Here is a 24,925-nt window from a genome sequence, read left to right on the forward strand (position 1 = left end):
GATGGGCTTAATACTGTAATGGCGCAGACATTATATGCAATTTACAATTCATTTCTTGCACATATGTCAAATGTTACCCAAAGACACATTACCTTATTGTAGGCTGGATAACAAGACAAGGTCAGATCCAGCAGAGAAAAGCCAGCGAAATCCCCGGGAAAATAGAAAGAAGCCGCAGATCTACAAGTAACAATAACAGTCAGAATATATCCCATAAGTATAACCAAAATTATTCCCCTCCAAATTAGGTTCAGTCGTAAAATGCACAAACTTGTTGCAACAAACCAAATGTGAACAATATAAGTAGCTCAACACAACTAATATGACAGGTGGATTCTCCAAATTCATCCCAAAACGGAGACTTAAAATTGTTTAACCCACTGAATAGAAACCCTAACAATTTGTCTCAACACATCGCATGCAGACAATGAAGAGATAATACAATCACGAGAAACATCAAATACCTCGACTGGCTGGGGGATTGCTGACTGTGAAGTTTTATTGCATGTTAGAAATACGGCTAAAGGCGCGTTCACATTTACCGTTTTTGTGACGTAAAACGACCACTGGTAGGGTGATATTTACCCATCGGTGCTCATTTAAAAAATATGCAGTGAACGATCCGTAATAGATCATTCGGTGCTCGTAGGCTGCCATTGTTCTCAGGAGAACAAGTCCCATTAACACAGAATGATGACCTTCTGGTCAAACTATTTCACCCTATTCGCCTGATTATCAGGTGATTGGCAAACTGTAAACACTGTACGATTATCGGGAGTTTCTAGAAATGCTCATTCAGTATAACTGTGGGATTTAAATACACCTTTAAGCAAGAGATTGGTCCAAAAAGCATAAGAGGAAAAGAATACAAAAAGCTGAAACTCCAAGATGTTCACCTCTACTGACCGAAAAGTGCAAGAAAGTTTGGCTCCAATAGGCTGAAAACCATACAAATAAGCCATAGAAGTTTTGGGACTCCGTCTTGTGGAGCGAGGAAACAAAACTGGACCCTTTCAGGCCTATGCATTAGCTGTAGGTTTGACACTAAAGAAAGAAGCACACCCTGAAAAGAACACCCTGCCTACAGTGAAGAATGGCAGTAGCATGGTGATGACTACATTTAAGCATTGCGGTGGATTGTTCATGCTTACAGTGAAACATGGGGGTGGCTTGGTGATGCCCACAGTGATATATGATGACATGCTGATGCCTACAGTGAAGAACGCTGGTGGCTTGATGATGCATAAAGTGAAGCATGGCAGTGTCTAGGTAAGCATGCTGGTGGCTCGGTGATGCTTACAGTAACACATGGCAGTGTCTTGGTGATGTCTACAGTGAAGCATGGAAGTGCCTAGGTAATGCCTACCGTCAAGCATTGTAGTGTCTACATAATGCCTACAGTTAAGCATGCCAGTGGCTTAGTGATGCTCTAGGGCTGGTTTGCTTCCTCTGGCACTGGAAACCTTCAGTGTGTAGGGGAAAGATAGATTCAAATTAAGCATCAGGAACTCCTAGCTGAAAAAAATCATGCCTTCTGAACCTGAAGGTTGGGCGTCACTGGATCTTCCAACAGGACAATCATCCCAATCACAGCCCACCAAGGTTTGGTTTCAGAAGAAATCATGGAAGATTCCAGAGTGACTGAAAATTTTTGGTGCTGTTTGAATAGAATAGTTGAAGGAAACAAACCCAAGGTATCATTGTCCATAAGGAAGGGGCTGAGATTCCTCAGGAACGATGCCAGAAGCTGGATTCTGGCTGTGCATCACATTTGCTGCAGGTCATAACAGCCAGAGGGGTTATATGAAGTATGAAAGACGTTTGTCATAAATAACTAAGCTCAACTAATATAACAAGTGGTTTCTCCAAATTCACCCCAGAATGCCACTTTTGCTGATTACTGCAATCGCAGAATTATTTACCCTCTGGCTAACACCCCTCTAAGGCCACGTTCACATGTTCAGTATTTGGTCAGTATTTTACATCAGTATTTGTAACCCAAAATCAAGAGTGAAACAATCAGAGGAAAAATAATAGAAACAAGTGCACCACCTCTGCATTTCCCCCCACTCCTGGCTTTGGCTTACAAATACTGACCGTGTGAACGTGGCCTAAGAGCGCACATTTATCTCACATACCTGATGCAGATAATCTAGAGACTAATCAATCATGAGAAAAAAAAACATCAAATACCTGGACTGTCTGAGGGTTTGTTGACTGTGATGTTTGATAGAAATGTGGCACAGTGAAGACAAAGCTCCAAAAAGTTAAAAGATGATACAAAACGATAGAAAGTGGCATTTTGTGATGAATTTGGAGAAATCACTTGTTAAGTTCGTCTTGTTGAGCTACTTACTGTCATTGTGAAGGGAGAGGCAGCAAATGCAACATTACCTGTTGTGATTGGTAGATCCTGTGCTATCGGTTGTGAACAGATGTGTTACTTGTCATTGCAGCCCTGCCTCTGATGATACGGAAGCTGCAGCAAACTCTTCCTGAAAGAGCAGAAAGTCCCTTTGGCCAATGAGAAAATTGCAAGATTTCTAAATTTGTTTTATTCTTAATAAATCCGTGATGTGAAAAAAAAAACATTGCAAACATTTTTTTTTAGAAATAGAGTACCAGTCAAAAGTTTGGACACACCTGTTTATGCAGTGGTTTTCCTCCTTCTTATTGGAATGTGCAGAATGTAGATTCAGACTGAAGGCAGCAAAATGGAGCTGATGACTTATGGACGGGACGTCATCACTCAAGGACCAGTGAGAACCACCAGAGTGCTGGCGCTGGAGCGGCAGGGGGTTCAGATTGTGGGAAGCGGCTTATATAGATTGGTCCTGTTTTTCCAGCAATTACCTAAAATGAACGCTCAGATTTTGAAATGGAGAATTAGGAGAGAAGTCATCACCTCTTTGTCATGTTCCTCACCAACCATTATTCTTCTGAGATGAGCATTGCATTAGGGAATACTGCTGCCGCCAAACAGATAGCATTTGGGATGTACGTTGTTTAGGTAGGTGATACTTCACACCAACATGGTGCCGGCTTGTATTCTTCCTAGACTGCTCCCTGTTGCCATCTCTTCCCAGGTAACGCACACGCACCGATTCAAACATGATTCATCAGGCCAGGCCGCCTTCTTCCTCTGCTCCTTGGTCTGGCTCTGATGTTCACGTGCTCATGGTAGGTACTTTTGGTGGTGGAAAGGGGTAAGAATGGGCAATCTCACTGCGCTGTGGCTACTCGGCCCCATAAACAGCGGGCTGTGATGCTTTGTGTATTATGACACCTTTGTACCAGCAGTAATGTTTCCAGCAATTAGTGCTACAGTAGTTTCCTGTGGAATTGGTACAGACAGGCTACCCTTTACTCCCCACTCATGAATGAGCCTTGAATGCCAATAATACTGTAGCACTTTTATTGGTTGTCCTTCCCAAAACCACTAATGGTAGGTACTAACCACTACATACCAGGAATACCCCCCATAGGACATGCCGAATATTGGAAACACCACACAAGACCTGCCGTATATATGGAACATCCCACAGGACCTGCCTTATAATGGGAACACCCCACAAGACCTGCATATACTGGAAATATCCCATTAAATCCACTGTATACTGTGAACACCCCACAAGACCTGCAGTAGACCAAGAACACCACACAAGATCCACCATATAATGGGAACACCCAACGAGACCTGCCGAATACTGGAAACATCCCATAAGACTTGGCATATACTGTGAACACCCGACAAGACCTGCTGTATACCGGGAACACACCCACAAGATCTGCTCTATACAGGGAACACCCCTCAAGACCTGCCGTATACAGGGAACGCCCCACAAAACCTGCCGTATACCGGGGACACCCCACAAGACCTGTGTATACAGAGAACACCCCACAAGACCAGCCGTATACTGGGGACACCCCACAAGACCTGCCGTATACTGGGGACACCCCACAAGACCTGCCGTATACTGGGGACACCCCACAAGACCTGCCGTATACCGGGGACACCCCACAAGACCTGCCGTATACCGGGGACACCCCACAAGACCTGCCGTATACCGGGGACACCCCACAAGACCTGCCGTATACCGGGGACACCCCACAAGACCAGCTAAATACTGGGGACACCCCACAAGACCTGCCGTATACTGGTAGCAGGACATGCTGTTTTGAATGCTCTCTCTCAGACTCGGCATATACTGTGAATACCCCACAAGACCTGCTGTATACCGGGAACACACCCACAAGATCTGCCGTATACAGAGAACACCCCACAAGACCTGCTATATACTGGGGACACCCCACAAGACCTGCCGTATACTGGTAGCAGGACATGCCGTTTTGAAGGCTCTCTCTCAGACTCATCAGTCATGTAGACATCACAATTTAGACCTTGTCGAAGACACGTAGATATTTCCGTTTGCCCATTTTTCCTTCTTCCAACACATCAACATCAAGAAATGACTGTTCGCTTGCTGATAATATCTCCCAGCCCTGACAGATAATCAATGATATTCACGTCACCTCTCAGTGGATTTAATGTTATGGTATATACTGTATGTGTGGGTGAGCAGTGATCTGTATGTTGTAAAGCGCTTGTGGTATCGAGCTATTCTGTAATTTCAGTCATACTCATAGCTTCAGTTAGGATTTTTATTTTCTGCGGTAAACGTGAATATCAGGATCTATCAATGTGAGCATTTCAGGAACAGATCGGGGGAGGTAGCTACGGCTGAAAATAGCACTTTTCTGCTCTAGGGAACCCTAGCTGCTCAAATACTGTCAAAAAAATTCCGATTAGTGGAGTTACTGTCAGGCTTCCTTTCGAAGTCGTCTTATTTCTAGAAATACTGATCAGTGATTGGGAAACCGAGCAGATTTTACCATCACAAGAGGTTGATGCACGATCTGCAAAGCAACAAAAATGTACAGTATGGAAGGAAAAACAACAGAAGACGGCGGCGCAACGGAGATCGGACCACGGACGCCATCCTCCTTTCTATTCATTATTCATCGAAGCTTCTTCTCTTACATGGCCAGTGAAGCGCCTGTCGATACCAAGACTTCTCATGCCAATGGCGGTCACATAAATTGGTTCTTAGGACGGCCATGGCTCAATGGCCAGGATTTGCTAGGGGGTGGAATTTTGCTCTTCATAAAGATATTCTTGATACAATATTGCCATTTTCTGGCTAATTGTCGTATTAATCTAAGAAATTGTATGTTGCGTCTCAAATGAACAGGTGGATTCTCTAACCCCTAGATCCAGATGAGCTATTCTAATGTAGTACGGACAGGGGGCGCCGATGCAGCAATTTATTTGGAGTAACTAGCTGTGGCAGAACCAGAACACCAGTAACTGGAACAATGGCAGCAGAGCTGGAACAGGGATGCAGCAGAGTTAACTTAATAATGAGAAACCAGTGTAGGAAAGCTGAGATTGCAATTGAGGCTCAATGCAAAAGTGGAAAAGTGATGTAGTGGTTTATTCAGTAACAAGAAAAACTTGCTGCACAGTTAAGTTTCGAACAGAGGCTCAATGCAGAAGAGCTGGAACAGCGATGTAGCAGAGTTGATTCAGCAATGAGGAAGCAGTTTAAAAGAGCAGAGTTGGCGACAAAAATCCAATGTAACACAATTAACTCAGTAAAGTGGAAGAACTATGGCAGCACAGCAGAGTTTGCCATGGAGGATCATGTAGCAGTGTTGGAACCATGAAACTCCAGAGTTGTATATAGCGGTGCTGAAGCCATAGCATACTATGGTTGTATAGCATATGCAAGGGAGTGGTTGGAATACGATTACAGGAATAGCAGAGTTGAGTTTGCAGTTATGGTGGAGTATAATGGAAGGAATGCCAACTACCTTAACAATAAGTCGACACATATCTTTCAGTGCTCTGCTCTTGGCTCTCTTTACTCTCCCACTCCTTGAGATAGCAGCATGAAAAGGAGGATGCAGGGTGAGAGGAAAGCATTTATGTTATTATGGAGGTCAGCTAACTGAGGCTGCAGAAAGGGAGCAAAGTACATGAACCTACATGAGATGTAAAAGGGGGAAATCACTCCAGGAATGAAAATGTGCTTTTACAGAAAAACTAGTGAAGAACAGCAGTACCTTGGATTAACACTGACCTCACATATATCCAGCATGTATTCCTGGGAGGGACACATCCCCAAGAGAACAGACTGGGACGAGGAACCCTGCATATCCCAGGAATGGAGAGAAAAAAAGGAAAACCGTCAGATTCAGGAGAACATTTCATTTGCACCTGGTAAAAATTACATATTTATTTCAAGTGACGGGTCCCCTTTAAAGTCAATCAAATCCAGAGCTGAATTCAAAATTCAGCTTATTGTAATGGTTTTCTCAACAAATGGGGTTCAACGATGTAATACTTTATGACTTCTCGGAATGTAAATCACCAGGACAAACTCTATGCAGGAGCTGAACCAGCAGGGGCTGAAGTAAGCTCAGAAGCCTGCAGACACGCGAACGTAGATGAGAAAGGACTTTAAGATCAGAACACAGTAAAAATGGGAATTGTAAATGAGTGAATACACAAAACTAAAAACCAGTGATCCATCCTGATTGGAACCGACCATTCCAACACCATTCGTAGTTTCACAGTTGCTGTAAGCCACATCTTGCAGACAAATGCCCTATAATAATTAGAAAAATGCCTTTTTTGTAAGGCAAATGGAGTAAAAAAAAAATAGAATCGGGTGCTGTCATTTATTGTTTAATTATTTTTTTGTATTTTTTTGCGCAGTTACTTGTGGTAATTGCCTAATTAATATCCCAAGGCGCACTCTATACCATGTGCATTAAAAATGATCGGTCCCGCGGGACTGCGGAGCCTTGTGACAGTAGAGTACACAGGTTGCTTAGCAACAGCACAGAATTCTGACCTCACCAATAAGCCGCCACGGGAAAAAAGGTCTCCTCTTACATAAAGAAAATGTATTAAAAACACATATCTTCCCTTTACACGAGAGCATCAGAACAGAGATCCTGACTGGTGCATAAGTAGATCAGAGGTCTCCAGGCTGCGATAATGTCAGATCTATACAGAACGGAGAGACATCAAGGCGCTGGAGGGTGATTTACCGGTGAATACTGATTTACTGAAGTGTGTGGGTACCAGTTATGAAGCGTGGGATTCATCACCTGCAAGATTATTGGCGATACATCATGCAAAACTCCAAAGTAAACATTATAAACAATATAAACAGCACAAAACCGTAAAAAAACACATAGAGAATGCTACTATAGAGTTTTTACATCCCCGAGATGAGCGATGCTCTGCAATGTGTCCCCAAGACCAGTACCATAGCACCACATATACCCAAACTGTGCCCACGTCGCGCTAAATATTTCCCATGGAGTCTCAAACAGAACCAAAACAGTGTCATGTAGCACCCACACAGATATATAGCGCTCGCCTAGTGACCAACGGAGCCATATAGTGTTAATGCTGCTAAAAAAAATAAGCACAGAAAGAGGAGTAGGTGCCAACCTAGTTAGGCTACTTTCACACTTGCGTTAGGGTGCGCAGCGCAGGGCCGCCGCTAAGCTCCGCCCCCTGCTGCGCCTCCTCCGGTCAGCTCTGCCTATGGGTGCATGACGCTGCATGTGACCTGCGTGCCCTATATTTAGCGTTGGGTATGCAGGCCGTGCGCTGGTATGCTTTTGCCGGCGCATGCGCCGAGCGCACAAAAATGCAACACTGTGCATTTGGCGTACGGCGATGCAGCGCCAAAAGGGCGCATGCGCCGGCAAAAGCATACCAGCGCACGGCCTGCGTACCCAATGCTAAATATAGGGTACGCAGGTCACATGCAGTGTCATGCGCCCATGGGCGGAGATGACCGGAGGAGGCGTGGCAGGGAACGGAGCATAGCGGCGGCCCTGTGCTGCACCTCCTAACCCAAGTGTGAAAGTAGCCTTACAAATTATGTTCAGACATATCTAAATAGTTAGAAAGTGCCGTCATTTACAATAAAGTGCAAAATATGCAAGGGAAATAGTGAATAATGGAATAATGTCCATTTAAGCCCCAAAGTTTAAGGGTATGTGCACACGCTGCGGACTTGGCCCTGCGGATCCATAGCAGTTGTACCATGTAAACCTATGGAAAACAAAAACCGCTGTGCACATGCTGCGGAAAATTCCACGCAGAAACGCAGCGGTTTATTTTCCGCAGCATGTCAATTATTTGTGCGGAATCCGCAGCATTTTACACCTGCTCCATTATAGCAATCCGCAGGTGTAAAAACGCAGGAGTTCCCAGAGATGCTTAGCACTTGTTGGCCCTTTTGTCTTCACTCTGCGGTCCAGCTCACCCCAAACCATCTCGATTGGGTTCAGGTCTGGTGACTGTGGAGGCCAGGTCATCTGGTGTAGCACCCCATCCCTCTCCTTCTTGGTCAAATAGCACTTACACAGCCTGGAGGTGTTTGGGGTCATTGTCCTGTTGAAAAATAAATGATGTTCCAACTAAACGCAAACCGGATGGAATAGCATGCCGCTGCAAGATGCTGTGGTAGCCATGCTGGTTCAGTATGCCTTCAATTTTGAATAAATCCCCAACAGTGTCACCAGCAAAGCACCCCCACACCATCACACCTCCTCCTCCATGCTTCACGGTGGGAACCAGGCATATAGAGTCCATCCGTTCACCTTTTCTGCGTCGCACAAAGACACGGTGGTTGGAACCAAAGATCTCAAATTTGGACTCATCAGACCAAAGCACAGATTTCCACTGGTCTAATGTCCATTCCTTCTGTTCTTTGATGACCACTCGTTTTTCTTTACTCAGCTGCTTTTTTCTTGCCATAATACAAATTCTAACAGTCTATTCAGTAGGACTATCAGCTGTGTATCCACCAGACTTCTGCACAACACAACTGATGGTCCCAACCCCATTTATAAGGCAAGAACTCCCACTTATTAAACCTGTCAGGGCACACCTGTGAAGTGAAAACCATTTCCGGTGACTACCTCTTGAAGCTCATCAAGAGAATGCCAAGAGTGTGCAAAGCAGTAATCAAAGCAAAAGGTGGCTACTTTGAAGAACCTAGAATATAAGACATATTTTCAGTTGTTTCACTTTTTTTGTTAATTATATAATTCCACGTGGTAATTCATAGTTTTGATGCCTTCAGAGTGAATCTACAATTTTCATAGTCATGAAAATAAAGAAAAAACTCTTTGAATGAGGTGTGTCCAAACTTTTGTTCTGTACTGTAGATGATGGTGGTGGTGAAGGGTGGAACATGTTGAATTTGAAAGCTTCATCTTTTTGTTCTATCCAGAAGAAACGCATGCATTGTTGGCACATGTATGCTCGTACCAGCTGAACTTGCATGTGTATGAGAGAGCCGGGGGTGATTACTGACAGTGAGTTAAGGTATAATAGCACATTTCGGAGTGACACTTTAGTGGTAACTACTCATTTCTCCCTTTTGACCAGCTGGAACATAACTAAAGTACGACCCCGCTGGTGGGAGGAGTAAACTGCAGAAAAAACTATAAACTGCACCTGAAGACCAAAAGTAGCCTTTCCACTTATAAAGAATAGTTGCCTCCTGAAAGTAAGTGGATGTATTTTTTTAATCATTGGGGTTGTGGTGATATCTTGAAGGGTCCTCAATCTAAGCTGGCAAATACAAAGCTGATCCCTTCTGTTGCATTTTAAATTGGTACGAGGCTCAAGGCAATAGACGGGGATGCCAGGGACACTGCAGAATTCATCATGAAAAGTTTTCAGCACATAAACACCCACTTCTCACAGGCAATTCCGTCTGACTCATCTCAGAAATAATGGATCTGTTCAATCTCTTTGAAGTGCCTGAGGCGGAGGGCGAGGGGGGTTACGCTAATGAATGTGAAAGGTGTACGCTATAGAAATAAATATGATTGCCAACGCTTACCTTCATCAAGCTTGTGGCCAAGTGATCAGGGTAATTTGCTTATTAACATAAAATCTTAACTCATGAATACCAATACAATAGGACTCACTAGTAACACAGGGTGACATGCCCATTATCAGTTATTAGGGGCACAAATGTTCAAATTAAGCAGTGAGTGCCCCATTGAAATTCATCGTACAGTACATTACCTGCACAATGGATCCTCCATAGATAGACAGACAATCTACTTAGTATCTCTCTTATTTGATTAATGTAAATGGGTCCCAAAAGCCCCCAATTAATTCAGATTGCCCTATAGGAGATGTGAAAATGGGTGGTATACTAGACCACCATTTTTTTGTTAAGTCACCCTTTAAAAAAGGGTATTCTCAAGTTTGAAAGTTATCCCCGATTGCTGGGATCTGGTCACGATGGGAACGCACACGAGTTCCAAGGACTGTGCTGCTCACTAAGTTCGCCGCTCTGCTCCTTCCCGTGTCAAGCCGCCACACTAAGTCCTCATGCAGCTCTTTCAACCCTGCTGCATATCCCTGCTGTCTCCACCTGGCTATAGGGAGGCGTGAACAGATTTTGCAGGAACTTAACCCTGCTGTGTCCTGTAGGGTTTATCTTCCCCAGCCTGTCCATAGGCAGCAGGTGGTTTATTAGGCAGCTCCTAACTTCTTGCCTGAACATTTGTTCCTAGTTAGTTTGTCTGCTAGTATCCTGTTTATATGCTTATATGTATTGATTCTCCTGTTATCGACCAGGCTTGTACTCTGATACTGTGCTTTCTGCCCTGACCCATGATTTTCTGACGTCTTTGCCTTTGTCCTCCTGTACCTCGTACCCATGTTTTGACCCTTTGGTCAGCTGCTGCAGACTCAGGGACTGCCCTGGAGTGGTACCTGGTGACTACCTGTGGCTAAGCTTATCCTCCCCATCAGAGAGGCTTTAGTGAATACAAGATAGTCACTTAGTTTTGCACCAATAGGATAAGGCCGGCCTTTCTCACAGTCAAGACCACGCTGTCCATGCCCAACAACGTTACAGACCCTAACTGATCTAGAAAGCCAGGGCTATCTCAGAGGATAGCCCAGTGCTGCACTTGATTGGTCTTCGGCACCCCCATACCAATGAAAGGAGTGGCAGAGCGCATGATTAATTTCTGCTCCATTCATACGGGGGCTCTTTAGAGTCTCGCTATTCGGGTTTGGTGGGGGTCTCAAAAGTCAGAGATCAGAAAGTTATTCCCTATCTCAGGGATAACTTTCATACTTGAGACTAACCCTATAAAAGACTGTATAGAAGATTCACTGGTGGGAAACCAATGCAGTATAGGTGCCATGGCTCAGTTTCAGGACTCAATCCAGTGACCTTTTGCTGTGTGGTCAGTTTTCTTCTCTGCTGAGCCACAGCCTGTGTGGTCTCTGTCCAACTGCTGATAGTTATTTTGTCTTGTCCTTGGTTTGCTTTTATTCAGGTGTCTTTCAGTTCCCTACTTTGTTCTGTCTTGTAAGGGGAAGGACTACTTATACTCACTTGCATCTGCCTTCTTCTCTGGCTATACTTCAGTTTTGATGGGTGGATGGAGATCCAGCTCCTTAGATAGAGATTATCTTATTTTAGTAAGCTCAGATGCTTTCCTACAGTCTGTTTGTGACTTATCCTCTCCAGCACCCTTTCTGTTCTTCCATTCTGTCATGGGGCCCAGGCGTAACTGGTAAACCTGTATAATGCAGGACCTGAGGGGGCAGAGCTTAACATAGGGGTTTAGAGACAACCCTTGTGTCCTGCTCCACCCCCTCGGACCTTATCTAGACATAACACATTGTATAGGTTTTACCTAGAGAATCCCTTTAAATTGCACTGCTCAACCACAAAGCTCTATTCATAATATCTAATTGATGCCAAAAAAAAAAAAGCCATCCGCAACCTGCGTGTAACAAAAGAGACACAAAAGTGACAATTGTACTTGTTCTTCCTCGACACATGCCTTGCTGATGAGTGGAAAAAACCTGTTTAGAAAAGAAATCAAACCAGTGTACACATACAAACCGCAAGAGAGAAAAAAAGAAATATCAAACATATTCTAGGCAATAAGTCTGCAAATCTCACAGGTAAAAAGCTAATGAATAAGAATGTAGATGTGAAAATCCACAAAACTCTGCAATATATCCTTTCCTAGGCTACAGGCTCTTTCTAAAGTATCACGTGTCTCTTGAAAATTCAAAATATGCTATAAAACAAGACCTGGAGGAGGGGAGAGGAAGGGGATGCAGCTGCAGTTTTTCTCTTTGTATTTGTGTGACGGCATGTGAGAGGGGAGGAGCATATGTCGGGAGACAATGGATTGGTGGTCAGCACAATGGAAGCCCATCCACTGTGCATCATCTATTGTACCAGCACAGGGAATTTTTTCCTATTTTTTTTTTTTTTACTGATCCGTGCTTTTTAATTGAGTTTTGTAGCTCTGTACCACATTCAGAAAACTCAGCTTCATTTCTATTATTTTTTGCAGTGTTTTCCAATAAGTCGTTGCCAAAAACAACATATTTTCCCTGCGATCTCATGACCTAATTCACAAGTGGAAATCGCGCTTCTGTGGGTGACAGGAACACTGACAAATTGTTTCCTAATACCGTGTTTGGGTGAATTCACAGATTTGTGGCAGAAATTTCTATGACTGTTCTTTTTTTTTTTTCTGAGAGGGTTTTTCATGAATCCAGGTACCTGCTGCAGAAGCAGCTGCATTTGGTATCTGAGAAGCTAGTAAGGAAAATATTCTTAAAGGGATATGCCACCAGTTTAGATTTGTGTTTAAAAGTGTTATACAGGATTAGAAAAAAACATGACTTCTTTTAAGAAAAACAGCGCAATACTTACCCACGGGTTATGTCAGTTTTGCAATCCAGTCCAGCTCCATTACAGTGAATAAAGCTGTATTAATTCACAATTTCTTTAAAGATGTTAAAAGTGTCTAAAACAATTAAATGCGGTGAAAGATATGTAGGTGTGATATTTGGAGTTCTATACCAGTAAACTATAGCTGCAGTCAAATCGTTCCACCTGGGAAGCCGCAGGGTCATGGAAAGGTTAAGCTGAGCATGCAGCACGACACCTTGGACGTGGAACGGCATTGCTGAGTGTGCTGGATAGCTCTTTGGTAGTAGAATGGCAGAGCTGAGAAAGCAGGCAGGCATCTTGAAACAGAAGAGCCAATTATGTAGACAGGTACCTTGGAATAGCAAATCCGAGTCTGTCGATAGGCACCTTGGAACAGCAGAGCCGGGTCTGTAGACAGGCACCTTGGGACAGCAGAGGCAAATATGTACACATACATCTTGGTACAACATAGCTGAGTATGTAGATAGGCACTTTGTAAGAGCAGAGCTGAGTATGTCGATAGGCACCTTGGAACAGCAGAGCCGAGTGTGTAGACAGGCACCATGGAACAGCAGAGCCAAATATGTACACATACATCCTGGTACAGCATAGCTGAGTATGTAGATAGGCACCTTGGAAGAGCAGAACCAAGTATGTACACAGGCACATTGGAATAGCAGAGACAAGTATGTAAAAAAGGCACCTTGGAATAGAGGCGCCGAGTATGTACACATGCACTTTGGAACAACAGAGCCGAGTATGTAGACAGGCACCTTGGAACAGCAGAGCCAAATATATACACATACATCCTGGTACAGCATAGCTGAGTATTTAGATAGGCACTCATATATGTATATCCCCTAAAATGATACTTTATTAGTTAAAAACCACACATGTGGTAAACACACCAAAGAAAAACAGTGACCAAAAATTGAAGAAAAAGTGTTCAAACAGAGACCACACTAAGGTGACACCTAGGAATCCCTGATGTAATCCTGAGCTTGAGTCTGCCTGACCGCGGAGGTTGGCACCCTAGGGGGGGAACGTTGTGGCGCCCCCGCTCAACGATGACTATCCCTAGGGGCCCTGTTGTACCCTACAGCCACTAGTAGTCCCCTCTACCCGATAATAAAGGGGACCCCTATTTCTAGACAGAGACCAATCTGCTCTAAAGAGGGCCCTGTGTCCCAAAGAAAGAGGTTAAAAATAAAGAACACACATGGCATCAGGTGGTATATTGGATACTGATTTGCATTACAATGCCCCACACAGGATATCAACAGTGAGACATCATGCACAAGATAATGGGAGTCAAAACCGGACACTTTAAGTAGATTCAGTGTTGCCCTGATCTCACATACATAAGATCTCTTAATATAGAGAAAAATATATGTCAATACACTGGCGGTTTAACCAGTATGGCAAAAGATTAGATATCAATAGTATCCCATTGTTAAATACATTAACATCCCATTAAGAACAAGAAGATAAACACAGAACTGCCACAGCGATACTCATCTGTGTTTATCGCCACCTGCCATCAATTGGTTAACGCCTCAACGCGTTTCGCCTGAGTAGGCTCATCAGGAGGCCCGGTAGTACGATATCTTGTGTCCCATGACGGTGCAATAGCCAACCGATACTCATCCCAATTCCTCTTTTTAAACCCGCAGCTCAGATCGCGTGTGCTCCGCCCACTCACGTGACATGGCATCCCCGCATCGCTGGGCGCCTATTGAGGTGTCCCTACTAGGTTACCAATCAGCACAATCCAGTCCCTGGTGCTCCGATTGGCTGCCAGGGTTCCCATGCAGCGTCACTACTGGGTAACCAATCAGGTACCCTCAGACAGGCAGTCTCACAGCACTCTCCAATCACTAAGGCGGAGACACATTACCAGGTCTGACGTGTATGCAGCGTCACTCCTGAGTAACCAATCAAGTGTCCTCAAACAGGCAGTCTCACAGCTCTCTCCAATCACTGCGGCTGAAACAAACTGCCAGGTCTGACGTGCAGCGCCCACACATGCGATCCACAGTGTATGCTCCACTCGCCCATATTAAGAATATACGCTTCAAATAATACACCATCGGGTGTACACATCATAGAAGCGACCATTACATACGGATATTATATTTATTGGTCAGATTGCACACTTCAGTCACATAGCAGTTGCGTCTGAGCACAGCACCTACAGACGCTACACACTGATAATTCAAATATAACTAAGAATAAATCGCATCAAAAGCTCCAACAGTGTGAACAAGCGTCAATGTGCATCTTCGTTATCATATAAATATAATTAGAAAACGCTGTATATATCTCTGATATTAAAATTAGCTGAAGTTGCTCAAGATCCAATAGAGAGTGGATTAACGTAAGGCAGTAAAAAGGGAGGTTTATATATACAATAGTCCATGACAATACATGGGAATCCCAGACAAACAGGAAACAAAAAACAAAACCTAGAAGGCCAATGTCCTCGAAAAAAGATCACATTATTCAGTTGTGGCTCATAAGAAACAAGCAAACGACAATTGGTCATTCAGCCCCCTCGGCTCCAGGGACTCCATCCTGAATATCCACTCACATTCTCTCCTGAGAATATTCTTATCCACATTTCCTCCTCTTGGGTTCACATTAACAACTTCTATAACACAGAATTTGATGCCACCGGGGTCACCTTTGTGACACATCCACAGCAAGTGGGGTCTCTCTTTGATTTCTAATGTCCCCCATATGTTCCCCTACTCTCCTTCTGAATTCTCTCCTAGTCTTCCCTATATAGTTTTTAGGGCACGAGCATGTGGCCATATAAACAACCCCTGTGGTCTTGCAGTTCGAGAAATTTCGTTGATAAAACATCTTGCCAGTGCTTGCACTACAAAAGGACTTCCCCGGTCTCATATATTTACAAAAACTGCAATCCCCGCACTTGAAAAAAACACAGGGTCTCCTATCCAGCCAAGTGCCACCAACCGCTGGCCTCCTGTATTGGCTATGGACCAACATGTCTCTGATGTATTTACCCTTTCTGAACGTAATGTTGGGGCGCTCACCAATCACATCTTTCAAATCCGGATCCAACCTGAGAACGTCCCAATGCTTAGACAGGACCCTTCTGACCTCCTGATGTTTAACATCAAATGTCCCGATGACCCTTATTGGTTCTGTCGAGTCCCCAACCTCACGTTTCTGCAGCAGTTTTTGCCTGTCTGCTTTACTTGCAAAGTCATATGCTGTGTCTAGAATGTGTTTCGGATACCCCTTATCCTTAAAGCGGCAAAACATGTCCCCAGCTTGTTTCTGAAAAAGATCATTCCTAGAGCAATTCCTCCTCAGCCGGAGGAATTGTCCCTTCGGAATGCCTCTCTTGAGAGGGACTGGATGGTGGCTCTGCCAATGTAGCAAACTATTTGTGCTCGTCGGTTTGCAGAATATACTTGTAGAGACACCTCCCATCAGATCTTTTTTAATTCTTATATCCAGAAATGGTATTTCAGTTTTGTGGATTTCTGAGGTGAACCTCAGGTTCACATCATTTTGGTTCAATTCTCTTACAAATTCTTCAAATTGATTCTTTTCCCCTGTCCATATTACAAAGACATCGTCTATGAACCTATACCACATGGAAATCAGACCGTGCCACCACTTTTCTTCCCCTCCAAACACAATGGTCTCCTCCCACCAGCCCAGGAACAGATTTGCATACGACGGGGCACCCCATCGCAGTGCCCCTGAGCTGGTGGTAGAATTTGCCATCAAAATAGAATGCATTGTGGGTCAATATGAAGCGCAAGAGAGATGTCAGAAAGATATTATGCCCCCTACAGGCTATTGACCTCTGATTCAGAAAGTGTCCCACACCCCTAATACCTGCTTCATGTGGTATACTGCTATAGAGAGCTTCTATATCAATGGAAGCCAACCAGGCATTTCCTTCCAGATGTACGCCCTCTAACTTTAGCAATAGATCTGATGTATCCCTCAGGTATGATGGAATAGAGACCACAAAGGGGCGCAATATCTGATCAATATAGAGACCACTGTTTTGTGTCAATGAATCCACACCTGATACAATCGGCCTCCCTTTTAAAGGGTTCAGGCCTTTATGTATCTTTGGTAGTGCGTAGAACGTGGCTATTAACGGAAACTTAGGGAGGATAAAATCAAATTCTGGATTGTGCTGATTGGTAGGGGTCCCCTTTATTATCGGGTAGAGGGGACTACTAGTGGCTGTAGGGTACAACAGGGCCCCTAGGGATAGTCATCGTTGAGCGGGGGCGCCACAACGTTCCCCCCTAGGGTGCCAACCTCCGCGGTCAGGCAGACTCAAGCTCAGGATTACATCAGGGATTCCTAGGTGTCACCTTAGTGTGGTCTCTGTTTGAACACTTTTTCTTCAATTTTTGGTCACTGTTTTTCTTTGGTGTGTTTACCACATGTGTGGTTTTTAACTAATAAAGTATCATTTTAGGGGATATACATATATGAGATTACTTTAGACCCTTTCAAAAATTATATTTGAGATTGCTATGTAGATAGGCACCTTGGAAGAGCAGAACCAAGTATGTAAACAGGCACATTGGAATAGCAGAGCCGAGTATGTAGAAAAGGCACCTTGGAATAGAGGCGCCGAGTATGTACACATGCACTTTGGAAAAACAGAGCCGAGTATGTAGACAGGCACCTTGGAACAGCAGGGCTGAGTATATAAGCAGATGCCTTGAAATAGCAGTCAAGTATGTTGCTTGGCTGTGTTTGAAGATTCACAGAGGCAGAGTAGCCGAGCTCAAAATGGACTCGACAAAGAAGTCAGCAATGCTGGAGTGGTGTGGCCCTACTATCTGAATACTCCGTCCGCATGTCGCTGCATGAGGTGGCCTGAAGAGACCTAGGCACATGAAATTAAAAGAGCATGATTATGAAAAGCAAGTGATTATAGAGCTGTTCTGACATGGATTTTCAAAGTAAGTACATGAGCCTCATCAGGTATAAGAGATCATTTTTTAATTTGTCTTGTGAAATACGGCAACAGATCTTCTTGAAGACATTATTCAGAGCAGGATTTTGGACCCTAGGAAAACTTTGAGAATTAACAGGTGGCGATTCGCTGCACAGTCTGCGTTGTCTTCAAGTGGCCACAGTAGGTTATACAGTCATATGTAAAAGTTTGGGCACCCCTATTAATGTTAACCTTTTTTCTTTATAACAATTTTGGTTTTTGCAACAGGTATTTCAGTTTCATATATCTAATAACTGATGGACTCAGTTATATTTCTGGATTCAAATGAGGTTTATTGTACTAACAGAAAATGTGCAATCTGCATTTAAACAAAATTTGACCGGTGCAAAAGTATGGGCACCCTTACCATTTTCTTGATTTGAACACTCCTAACTACTTTTTACTGACTTCCTGAAGCACTAAATTGGTTTTGTAACCTCATTGAGCTTTGATCTTCATAGCCAGGTGTATCAAATCATGAGAAAAGGTATTTAAAGTGACCACTTGCAAGTAGTTCTCCTATTTGATTCTCCTATGAAGAGTGGCATCATGGGCTCCTCAAAACAACTCTCAAATGATCTGAAAACAAAGATTATTCAACATAGCTTTTCAGGGGAAGGATACAAAAAGTTGTCTCAGAGATTTAACCTGTCAGTTTCCACTGTGAGGAACATAGTAAGGAAATGGAAGAACACAGGTACAGTTCTTGTTAAGCCCAGAAGTGGCAGGCCAAGAAAAATATCAGAAAGGCAGAGAAGAAGAATGGTGAGAACAGTCAAGGACAATCCACAGACCACCTCCAAAGACCTGCAGCATCATCTTGCTGCAGATGGTGTCACTGTGCATCGGTCAACAATACAGCGCACTTTGCACAAGGAGAAGCTGTATCGGAGAGTGATGCGAAAGAAGCCGTTTCTGCAAGCACGTCACAAACAGAGTCGCCTGAGGTATGCAAAAGCACATTTGGACAAGCCAGTTACAATTTGGAAGAAGGTCCTGTGGACTGATGAAACAAAGATTGAGTTGTTTGGTCATACAAAAAGGCGTTATGCATGCGCTGTATTGTTGACCGATGCACAGTGACACCATCTGCAGCAAGATGATGCTGCAGGTCTTTGGAGGTGGTCTGTGGATTGTCCTTGACTGTTCTCACCATTCTTCTTCTCTGCCTTCCTGATATTTTTCTTGGCCTGCCACTTCTGGGCTTAACAAGAACTGTACCTGTGTTCTTCCATTTCCTTACTATGTTCCTCACAGTGGAAACTGACAGGTTAAATCTCTGAGACAACTTTTTGTATCCTTCCCCTGAAAAGCTATGTTGAATAATCTTTGTTTTCAGATCATTTGAGAGTTGTTTTGAGGAGCCCATGATGCCACTTTTCATAGGAGAATCAAATAGGAGAACTACTTGCAAGTGGCCACTTTAAATACCTTTTCTCATGATTTGATACACCTGGCTATGAAGTTCAAAGCTCAATGAGGTTACAAAACCAATTTAGTGCTTCAGGAAGTCAGTAAAAAGTAGTTAGGAGTGTTCAAATAAAGAAAAATGATAAGGGTGCCCATACTTTTGCACCGGTCAAATTTTGTTTAAATGCAGATTGCACATTTTCTGTTAGTACAATAAACCTCATTTGAATCCAGAAATATAACTGAGTCCATCAGTTATTAGATATATAAAACTGAAATAGTTGTTGCAAAAACCAAAATTGTTATAAAGAAAAAAGGTTAACATTAATAGGGGTGCCCAAACTTTTACATATGACTGTATGTACATATAAGCTGTATAGTGGTATTAAGGGGTAAGTGTTATATCTTGTCAATGGGATTATATTTATTATTCCTGGTCTATTCATGTATTAACAAAATTACTATTTATGCCGAAGTTGGAACAACGCTCTATGGAAACGTTTGATGCCAAAAAGAAGTTCTTGGTCATCTGCTGCCACCCGCGTCTGTAATAATGCAAAAGTATTCAAATCGGTCACAATTCATGTTCTGGATGAGCCTTAATTGGCCATGATTTATGTATGTTGAAGCAACACTTACTCGTATGATGAATATGTATGCTCCATTACAAGTATTATTTCCGGAATGACGTATATGAAATGTTGATATCAAACTCGGAAATAAACACTCAAGCCCCATTTCTCCTCAGTATTCAGTGTGTACATGTGCGGCCTCGTCACTCAGATACTGACAGAGGAAAGGCACGAAGGGTGCGAGTGCTAATGGAGCCGCGGTGTCTCCAGGCAGAAAAAAAGAGAGGGGAGGACAATGTGATGGGAGGACGAGACAACAATTTATACACGTGCAGGAAACCATACATCAACGCAATCTCATGTCTATCCAGCGCATATCGATCTACCTCTAGCCAATATCTCTGTAATGTCTCCATTTCTCACATCTAGAATACATTTTTATCCATCACATATACACTATATGGAGAAAAGTATGTGCCCCCTCTACACTACACCTCCAGGAGCTTTTCTGACCTCCCATTCTCCATCCATAGACATTAATATGGAGTCGACCCCTGTGCAGATATCACAGCTCTCGCTCTTCTGGGAAGGATTTCTATAAGATATTGGAGGAGTCTATGGGAATATTTGCCCCTTCATCCAGAATATCACTTGTGAGATCAGATACTGATGGGGAGAGGCCGGGCTCACAATTTTCCTTATTGGTGTTTAAGGGGAAATGTCTCTCTTACCAGTGTAAGGAGACTTATAGGCCTGATGTTGGATGGGGGTGAGTTTGGGACTCTGTGCGACTGGTCATATTCTTCCACCAAACATGTCTTTGTGGATATTGGGCACAGTCATGGGAAACAGAAAAGGGTGTTCCCCAAACTAGTCCCAAAAAGCTGGAAGCTACAATTGTAGCTGCGTGTTGGGCGCTGCGTACAGCACAGTCCAACTCCAGATCGCAGCACGACAAGACAGTCGACCTCCGATTCGCAGCCGGGCACATAACCTCCAGATTACAGTCATTAAACACGCCAGTCCACTCCCATGAACGGTAGCCGTGGGCGACTGCGCCACCGTGTACGCTGTGGGTGCCAGGCCTTTCAGCTCCCTTGGCGGTTTGGCTCCACTTGCCTGTGTTCCCTCACACATATGGAGCTCTGCAGAGCCCTCTGCTCTGCACTCCTGCAAATACCAAACTGACACTGACCCACCAAAACTCTTTACTGCAGGGCTTTTATCTAGAATCTGTGGCCATGGGCCACATGGAAAACTAGGAATGAAACGGACTGCACTACTAACATCCTGCAGTCCTTTTCACAACAAAAAAAAGCCCAGAGCAGGTTTTCCCTAAATCTGCCTTGGACACCCAGCATATCCAAGACCTAAACACACTTTTATTCTGCATTGGAACCACAGCTACGCTTGTGTCTGCAATGCACTCTCATGACCTCAATATGCCTCCGTGCGCATCCTGGGGATAACACAGAGTGACCCCTACATGTAACACCGGTCACTGCCCCACACAGCCCATAGCATTATCCTCTTCCTCCATCTGTAAAGGAGGCACAATGCAGTCAGGTGGTAACATCCTCCTGGAATCACCAAATTACTCTTCCATAAGACGCAGATAGAGAAGTGCGATCCGTCACTGCACGGAACACGTCTGCTCCAGAGTCCAGTGTTGGCGGCTTTACACCACTTCATCCGATGCTCAGAATTGTGCTTGGTGATGTAAGGCTGCATGCAGCTGCTCGGCCATGAAGCTCCTGGCGGGGCGCAGTGATTGTGCTGTTATACCAGAGGTCTGGACTCTGCAGTTATGGCGTCAGCAGAGCGTTGGTGACTTTTCTGCCTACTCTGTAACATTACAGGGTCTCCACTGAGCTGAGTTGCTGCGGTTTCTTCCACTTCTTAATAATATAACTCACAGGTGATGGGGAAGATTGAAGAGGGAAGAAATGTAATGGACAGACTTGTTAAACTGGTGGCTCCTATTAAGATCGCACTGGTATCAGTGAGCTCTACACCACCAGCCATTCTGTTCCACGTGTTTGTAAAGGCAGACGGCATGGCGAGGGGCCGGTGCCAATCTTCTATCCATCTATCACATGAGATGGCTGAATAATTGAGTTTCCCAATTAACGATGTAAATAATTTTTTGCATGATTAGTCAGCTATGAAATTGTGCTTATGTGTAAACAGATGTTAATAGAGATTTCCAAAAGACTGAGAACCGCATGGGTTCTGTATCTCAGACTAGATAAATCCCTTGTTCATGCAGATGTCTCGCAGGTCACCGACCATATTGTTTTTTTGCTTGATGCCCTGATAAGAGAAGTTAGCTACTTGCTCCCTCACGGATGTTTCCTAATCATCTCTACTTTCTGGATAAGAATCCATCCAACAAGTGCTCAGCCACAGATTTCTCAGGTATATGGTCAACTTTAGATTCCATCATGGCTCCGCCTAGTGAGTAGGATAGAAGGGATAAGTGACCGAGTGACGAGAACAAGGACTACTACGAGAGCTAACGAATGGTAATCTTGGCACAAGAACTTTATATCTAATAAACCGATGGCAGGCAAAGTCTGAAGGAGACGGATTTTATTGTACATGATCATGTACAGCACTTCAGATGGGTGTGTAGGTTTGTTAGAAAAGTTATAATAAAACTTGGGCTTATTTAATTTAATTATTTACTTAGGAGTCCAGTGAGCGGTCCTATCAGTGAAAGATGGCCATCTCTGTATGCAAACTCTGTATGCCCGCCCACTGGACTCTCTAACACAGAAAGAGCAGTTATTTGAATGAATAAAGCACAAGTTATACTAGAACTTTTTTTTAAACAAATCTATATATCAAGCTCCTTCTGCTATACAACCTGCTGCCTGCAGATGGGGCATCATTTTTTTTTATTTGACAGGTTCCCTTTAAGCTGGCAACAAAATATAATTGCTCAGAGAAGATTTTAAATAAATTAGTGACACCCTCATTGACACATACCTCTGCCATCTTAAGGTGACCGTACACATTAAAGCTGTGCACATGATATTACCTGTCCTGGTGTCTGCACCAAGAGCTACATTGTGCCTCCTATTCAGCTGTAGTATTCAGGGAGTTGGCATTCCTGCTTAGTCCTCCACTACTGCTGCTCAGCTCTGCTCCATCCAAGTCTCCACTACTCCAGTTGCGCTACATCCAAGTCTTCACTACTTCAGCACAACTCCACTCAGCTACAACCAAACCTCCATTACCGCTGAGCAGCTCTGCTACATCCAAACCTCCACTACCCCTATATTGTTGCTTAGCTCCGTTACACATCCTAGTCTTCTCTACTTAAGCCCCTCTTCTCTGCTCTGCTACATCCAAGTCTCTGCAACCCCAATTCCGCTATGCTTCACTGAAGCCTCTGCTACCCGTTATCCTTTTTCCACATCTTCACTAATCTGGTCACTTTGCTTTACCGACACATCTCCTCCACTGCATCGGCACCACCTGTCCGTGCTGGATAAGCTCTGCTCATCCTGAGCTGAGGATACATGAATCCACAGCACCAGGTGAGACATAACAGATATATTTTACGGCTGCAATGAAATCTATTGATCTATGCTCAGTGGGATGACTGATAATGGCCAAGCTGGATACCCCATCCTCTGTGTGACATCATTGTGTGATCTCTTCCTATTCACAGACCTCAATCCCATTCATTCCTCCACTGAAAGGGTTGCAGCATCTATTTTAGTCTGTGAATGCACATCCTCCCCATCCCTGAGGCTTTATCCTTTTGAAGCTTCTGGCCAGGAGGATGCACTTTGTGGGATTTGCAAGAGATACTGCTTCCAAAGGAAAGAAAGAAAAAAAACAAACAACAAAACTAGTAAAAAGTCTGAAAGGTTTGCAAAGCTAATTATGTTAGAGAAATTAGCTGCCGACCCAGAGCCTGCAGAGAAGGCGTTGAGGGTTAGGAGCGGCTCGTTCATTCACGATCTCCATTATTGTATGCTAGTGATATAGGCAGAAATGGTACGTCATATCTATGTTCTGCCACTAAGTGCGAACACTTACAGATCTGCTTCTCAAGAGACTCATATTCTTCCAGGACCATGCACGTGAAAGAGCCGAAGCCATACACAACAATTGACCACATCATGAAGAAAGGATGGAGGGTTCCTTTGATCTGAAATAGCGGAAAATTAGACCAATGGCATCTATGATGGTACATGAAAGCGCGCGTGTGTGTGCGCGCATATATACAGTATATATATATGTCAGTTTTGTGCAAACATTTTAGGTGGGTGTGGAAAAAAATGCTCCAAAGTTAGAATTCTTTCAAAGATAGAAATGTTTTCATTTGTTTTAAATTGGTGAATAAAAAACCTACTAAGTGAATGAACTAAAGAGAAATTAGATCACATCACTATTTAGTGACCGCCCTTTGCTTTCAAAACAGCATCACTTCTTCTCGGTACACTTGTCACTTACGCACAGTTTTTTGAAGGAACTTTGGCAAAGGTTGTTGCAAACATCTTGGAGAACTAACCACATATCTTCTGTGGATGTCACTTGTGCAAAACCTTCTGTGTCTTCATGCTATCCCCAACAGACTGGATGATGTTGAGATCAGGATGACAGTATCATGACTTTTAGGCCTCACATGGGTCCTACTCTCAGCCATACAAAGTAGCGTTCATTTGGTTGAGCGCTCCTGTGTTCCCTATGAAAAAGCTCCTGCGAAACATGTCTGGCGGAGTCTTATTTCTAGAGAACAAGAAGATTAGCAGACCGAAATCAAAGACTCTTAACTCATCGACAATCAATTTTCCTGCCCCTCCCCATACACATAAGAGTGTTGGCTAAATTCATCGATATGGGCAGGTTTGGTCGAAATTAGCCTAATGTGTATGAGCGGACAGCGTAAGGGGAAACTTATTATTCAGGAGATTCAGCCTACAGAGTGGCATGCTGCAGCTCTCTCAACAGAATTTAGAGGTCTGTTAAAAAAAAAAAAAAAAAGATCCTCCTGCTACAGAGAATCGGATTATCGAGAGTGGCGATTGTGAGAGCTCGTCTCATTAGACAGCACCGCTGTTACACAAGGACCAGACAGCTCCAGTTTGTAAACAACAAAATCCATTTTGGAT

The 24,925-nt window shown here is 43.7% G+C and overlaps 1 long non-coding RNA gene across 1 annotated transcript; it reads right to left on the reverse strand.

Annotated features, from left to right (window-relative positions):
- Positions 1 to 91: 91 nt before the first annotated feature.
- On the reverse strand, positions 92 to 24,322 carry LOC141057072 (uncharacterized). Its single transcript, XR_012221971.1, has 3 exons — positions 23,850 to 24,322; positions 2,395 to 2,495; positions 92 to 180 (listed from the first exon to the last, which is right to left on the reverse strand). It is a non-coding gene; the product is annotated as an uncharacterized lncRNA (long non-coding RNA).
- Positions 24,323 to 24,925: the final 603 nt, after the last annotated feature.

This window comes from Dendrobates tinctorius, unplaced genomic scaffold (assembly GCF_039654945.1).
Source record: "Dendrobates tinctorius isolate UK_male_01 unplaced genomic scaffold, ASM3965494v1 ptg000202l, whole genome shotgun sequence".
Lineage (NCBI taxonomy): Eukaryota > Metazoa > Chordata > Amphibia > Anura > Dendrobatidae > Dendrobates > Dendrobates tinctorius.